Genomic DNA, 6,461 nt, shown 5'->3' with positions numbered 1-6,461 from the left:
TGAACCGAACACTATGAACAAATGGCCAAAAACGTTATAACTATCCAAACATCCTACTATCTAGCGAAAGTCATCACGATGGAACCATACAATGATCTTAACCTATAGCGCTCACCTATTCCTACCCAGAGTGCAAGTGAACAGATTGCCCACCCTTACCCAGTTCACAACCACGTGATCGACTAACATACCGAGGTTACCACAAGTCAAAGTTATACGTTTACAAGCGCAAGACCAATCGAAAACCCCGAAAGCAATCTCGACCCAAAATGTATTATCCGTGAGTGTAGTCGAGTCTCGTACTCGTCATCTGTAATCGTCGGATAGAATATCCAGTACACGGTTGTCTTTCCAAATGAAATCTACATACAGAACTCGCTCTTGGCAAATGGGTGGCAATGGCGCAATCAGGAGCGAGTTCCTGTCCGGGTGCCAAGTGATTGGCAAATGTCTGGGGGAAAGCAACCATATATTGATTTGTCTGTTAGTGTACTGGGTGTTTGAGGTATGTAGTATCCACGCTTGGTTGGGTGTGTCAGAGGACCATGGATGCGTTCACAACCCCAATTGGGGTACATCGGGAATGATTTTGTGGAACCGATGTGCCCGGCACACACTAAGTTTTGTTGCAAGTTAATAGTGTGCCATGTCCGGGGGGGTTGTGATTAAACTCTGGTGAATTGCGTACTGTGGTGATTGGGGTATGAAAGCCCCGCAGTTGCAATGATCGGACGCGCCTAGCGTGTCCTTTAGTTGATGGTAGGGAAATGAAGGCCCTTGTCAGCTCACCTAAGTATTCATGGAAGTTTGGCATAAGGTCGCTGTGGTAGGGGTATGAAGGCCCCGTCAGCGCATGCACAATCGGGCGCACGTGCGCTTAGCGGAGTCGAATGCCGCTCAAGTGCCTGTCCGGTGCATCGGGTGTGTGTGATACGAGGGCAATGAGGTTCGCACGGGGGCTCGCCTCCCGTGTGCTACCGGACTTGACAACATATAGAACGTGGTGTTTGCTCCTCCGGGTGCAATGGGACAATGAACATTCGAACGCAAAGTCGGAATTCTGGTTGATCCTACCAGTAATATACGCTCGTCTCAAAGGTTAAGCCATGCATGTCTAAGTACAAACAGATTTAATGTGAAACCGCATAAGGCTCAGTATAACAGCTATAATTTACGAGATCATCAACCTAGTTACTTGGATAACTGTGGAAAATCTAGAGCTAATACATGCAACATGCCAGGACCCTCGCGGGAACTGGTGCACTTATTAGTCAAACCAATCGCGGGTTCTCCGTGTCATTGAGTTGAAGTCTGGATAATGATGCTGATCGTATGGTCTCGCACCGACGACAGATCTCGCAAATATCTGCCCTATCAACTATGGATGGTAGTATAGAGGACTACCATGGTTGCAACGGGTAACGGGGAATCAGGGTTCGATTCCGGAGAGGGAGCCTGAGAAATGGCTACCACATCCAAGGAAGGCAGCAGGCGCGTAAATTACCCAATCCCGGGACGGGGAGGTAGTGACGAGAAATAACAATATGAAACTCTTTAATGATGTTTCATAATTGGAATGAGTAGAGCATAAATCCTTCTACGAGGATCAAGTGGAGGGCAAGTCTGGTGCCAGCAGCCGCGGTAATTCCAGCTCCACTAGCGTATATTAAAATTGTTGCGGTTAAAACGTTCGAAGTTGATACTTGTCCAACACAGTCCGGCTCCGCCGACCCGGTCAACCCGTGGTCGGTGGGCCAAGTCGGAATCTGGTTGCGACTCAATGGTGTGGTAGGGCACCAAGTCTGTGTCATGGTGTGCCCTTCAACGGGTGCAAGTGTAACATAGAGCTCGACCGCTCACGTTTACCTTGAACAAATTAGAGTGCTTAAAGCAGGGTGCCCAAACGCCCTAGAATAATCTTGCATGGAATAATGGAATACGACCTTGGTCTAATCTTTCATTGGTTTGTACTCAGACCGGAGGTAATGATTAACAGAAGTAGTTGGGGACACTAGTATTACGGCGCGAGAGGTGAAATTCGTAGACCGTCGTAAGACTAACTAAAGCGAAGGCATTTGTCAAGGATGCTTTCTTTAATCAAGAACGAAAGTTAGAGGATCGAAGGCGATTAGATACCGCCCTAGTTCTAACCGTAAACGATGCCAACTAGCAATTGGGAGACGCTACAACCAGGTGCTCTCAGTAGCTTCCGGGAAACCAAAGTCAGGTTCCGGGGGAAGTATGGTTGCAAAGTTGAAACTTAAAGGAATTGACGGAAGGGCACCACAATGAAATGGAGCTTGCGGTTCAATTTGACTCAACACGGGAAAACTTACCAGGTCCGAACTTATGGAGGTGAGACAGATTAATAGCTCTTTCTCAAATTTAAGGGTAGTGGTGCATGGCCGTTCTTAGTTCGTGGATTGATTTGTCTGGTTAATTCCGATAACGAACGTGACTCACATATGCTAACTAGAACGCAGTCAGCGTTAATGCGTCGATGCCGATTGGAACGGGTTAGGACCTTTCGGTGGAGTATGACCTGACACCTTCGCTGTTCGTGTGCGCAAGTGCACTTACGGTACGCTGCTTAGCAGGACAATTTGTGTTTAGCAAAATGAGATCGAGCGATAACAGGTCCGTGATGCCCTTAGATGTTCTGGGCTACACGCGTGCTACAATGTGGGTAGCAGCGTGTCTCCTATTCCGAGAGGAACGGGAAATCACTCAAATACTCACTTAGTAGGGATTATGGATTGCAATGGTCCATATGAACTCGGAACTTCTAGTAAGTGCTGGTCATCAGCCAGCGTTGAATACGTCCCTGCCCTTTGTACACACCGCCCGTCGCTACTACCGATGGATTATTTAGTGAGGTCTTTGGAGATGATCGTTCGCTGGATCCTCGTGAACCGCGTCTGCTTTATCGAAGTTGACCGAACTTGATGATTTAGAGGAAGTAAAAGTCGTAACAAGGTTTCCGTAGGTGAACCTGCGGAAGGATCATTAGTGGCCAAGTGATCCTTCCAGAAGTCCGAACCTGCGGGTTGAGACTTCGGCACAAGTTGCCATATGATAATTGACGAAACACTATAGAAGTCCGAACCTGCGGGTTGAGACTTCGGCACAAGTTGCCATATGATAATTGACGAAACACTATAGAAGTCCGAACCTGCGGGTTGAGACTTAGGCACAAGTTGCCTTATACATGACTTTGAACAAATACACAAGTCCGAACCTGCGGGTTGAGACTTAGGCACAAGTTGCCTTATACATGACTTCGAACAAATACACAAGTCCGAACCTGCGGGTTGAGACTTAGGCACAAGTTGCCATATGAAAGTTGACGAAACACTAACAAGTCCGAACCTGCGGGTTGAGACTTAGGCACACGTTGCCTTATACATGACTTCGAACAAATACACAAGTCCGAACTTGCGGGTTGAGACTTAGGCACAAGTTGCCTTATACATACATTGGCCAAATAAACAGAAGTCCGAACCTGCGGGTTGAGACTTAGGCACAAGTTGCCATATTATATTCGATCAAACACTAAGTAGTCCGAACCTGCGGGTTGAGACTCAAGACCGTAACAAGATGTCACTATACAAGTCCGAACCTAAGGGTTGAGACTTAATGCGATCTAGATACCAAGTTGACATCCAATACCTGTTGAGCAAAACCAAAGATTCCCTGTTCTCGAATGATTACACTATATAACAGGGAATCATGAAGAAATCAAGCAAGCGTGAAACAAAGTCATCACTTGGGCATGCTCGATAGCCAACCACATGACCTTAACCTAAGAGAGCATGCAAACCACATGATACCTATAAACGATTAACCCGCCCTAGTTCAATCGTTCACCAAGTGATGACTTCAGTATGGCTAAGAGAAAAACTTTTGAATGGGAAAAACTCTAAGTCCGAACCTCCGGGTTGAGACTTCCGCGTCGGAGGTGGGCGCACCTCCTATCCGAAAGATGGTGAATCAGGGGTGTTCGATCAGCAATGGTCGGATGCCCCGTCGTAGTCCAACTATGACAATCCAAGTCAAGACCTCCGGGTTGAGACTTCCGCGTCCGGAGGTACGCGTACCGCCTACCCGAAAGATGGTGAATCAGGGGTGTTCGATCAGCAATGGTCGGATGCCCCGTCGTAGTCCAACTATGACAATCAAAGTCAAGACCTCCGGGTTGAGACTTCCGCGTCCGGAGGTACGCGTACCGCCTACCCGAAAGATGGTGTGCTTCTGGGGTATTCGATGAGTCGGATACCCCGTCGTAGTCCAACTATGACAATACAAAGTCAAGACCTCCGGGTTGAGACTTCCGCGTCCGGAGGTACGCGTACCGCCTACCCGAAAGATGGTGTGCTTCTGGGGTATTCGATGAGTCGGATACCCCGTCGTAGTCCAACTATGACAATCAAAGTCAAGACCTCCGGGTTGAGACTTTCTAAGAGTACAAGCATAAAGGAACACGGACCAAGCCGTACCGAGAGAATCGGTACTAGAGCCCTTGTGGTTCTACATTGAGAGAGCCCTCGTGGTTCTCATTAGGGGCTTTATGCAAGAAGTACTCAATACTGTGGTGTGAAGTATAAAGTATAGAGTCCTCCACTGGTCCACGCTGCTCCGGCAGTCCTGGGTAAGATAGTTCATTCTAGCTTGCCCTATGTGGAAGAGGACTCAATACCCTACCTGTTGAGCTTGAAACAAAGTCATCACTTGGGCATGCTCATATTGCCATACACAATTACATTATATTCGAATGAGCATGCAAGCGACCCTATATAGACCGAACCAAAACGATAGATACCGCCGTAGTTCACCCCCACCAAGTGATGACTTCAGTATGGCTAGTGTGTGAAGTATAAAGTATAGTCCTCCCCTGGTCCACACTGCTTCGGCGGTCCTGGGTAAGATAGTTAGTTCTAGCTTGCCCTATGTGGAAGAGGACACAATACTTAATACTTAGAGTACAAGCATAAAGGAACACGGACCAAGCCGTACCGAGAGAATCGGTACTAGAGCCCTCGTGGTTCTACATTGAGAGAGCCCTCGTGGTTCTCATTAGGGGCTTTATGCAAGTCGTACTCAATACTGTGGTGTGAAGTATAAAGTATAGAGTCCTCCACTGGTCCACACTGCTCCGGCGGTCCTGGGTAAGATAGTTCATTCTAGCTTGCCCTATGTGGAAGAGGGCACATTACTCAATACTGTGGTGTTATGAACAAAGTATAGTCCTCCACTGGTCCACGCTGCTTCGGCGGTCCTGGGTAAGATAGTTAGTTCTAGCTTGCCCTATGTGGAAGAGGGCATACAAGACAAAGTATAGTTCTCCCCTGGTCCACGCTGCTTCGGCGGTCCTGGGTAAGATAGTTAATTCTAGCTTGCCCTATGTGGAAGAGAGCATACATGAACCAAGAACGAAGGTTATGATCGAGGAATGATTCGACAACTAACCGATGGTATGAAATGTGAAGAATTCAAGCAAGCACACAATCAAGTCATCACTTGGGCATGCTCGATAGCCAACCCTATGACATTAACCTAGTAGAGCATGCGAAAACCAATATATATGTAAACGATGCCCCTCCCTAGTTCAGCGCTTCAACCAAGTGATGATTTCAGAATGGCTAAATCAAATCGGTTCAAAACATACCATCGGTACCCTATTGAAACACACAAGTCGATATCAAACCTCATGATTGTGTAGTCCTCCACTGGTCCACACTGCTCCGGCGGTCCTGGGTAAGATAGTTCATTCTAGCTTGCCCTATGTGGAAGAGGGCACATTACTCAATACTGTGGTGTTATGAACAAAGTATAGTCCTCCACTGGTCCACGCTGCTTCGGCGGTCCTGGGTAAGATAGTTAGTTCTAGCTTGCCCTATGTGGAAGAGGGCATACAAGACAAAGTATAGTTCTCCCCTGGTCCACGCTGCTTCGGCGGTCCTGGGTAAGATAGTTAATTCTAGCTTGCCCTATGTGGAAGAGAGCATACATGAACCAAGAACGAAGGTTATGATCGAGGAATGATTCGACAACTAACCGATGGTATGAAATGTGAAGAATTCAAGCAAGCACACAATCAAGTCATCACTTGGGCATGCTCGATAGCCAACCTCATGACATTAACCTAGTAGAGCATGCGAAAACCAATATATATGTAAACGATGCCTCCCTAGTTCAGCGCTTCAACCAAGTGATGACTTCAGAATGGCTAAATCAAATCGGTTCAAACCATACCATCGGTATCCTATTGAAACACACAAGTCGATATCAAACCTCATGATTGTGTAGTCCTCCACTGGTCCACGCCGCTTCGGCCGTCCTGGGTAAAATGGAACATTCCAGCTTGCCCTATGTGGAAGAGGGCACATTACTCAATACTGTGGTGTGAAGTATAAAGTTCAGTTCTCCCCTGGTCCACGCTGCTTCGGCGGTCCTGGGTAAGA

The sequence above is a fragment of the Anopheles ziemanni genome, assembly GCF_943734765.1.
Source record: "Anopheles ziemanni chromosome X unlocalized genomic scaffold, idAnoZiCoDA_A2_x.2 X_unloc_99, whole genome shotgun sequence".
Taxonomy (NCBI): Eukaryota; Metazoa; Arthropoda; class Insecta; order Diptera; family Culicidae; genus Anopheles; species Anopheles ziemanni.
This window is presented reverse-complemented; position numbering follows the sequence as displayed.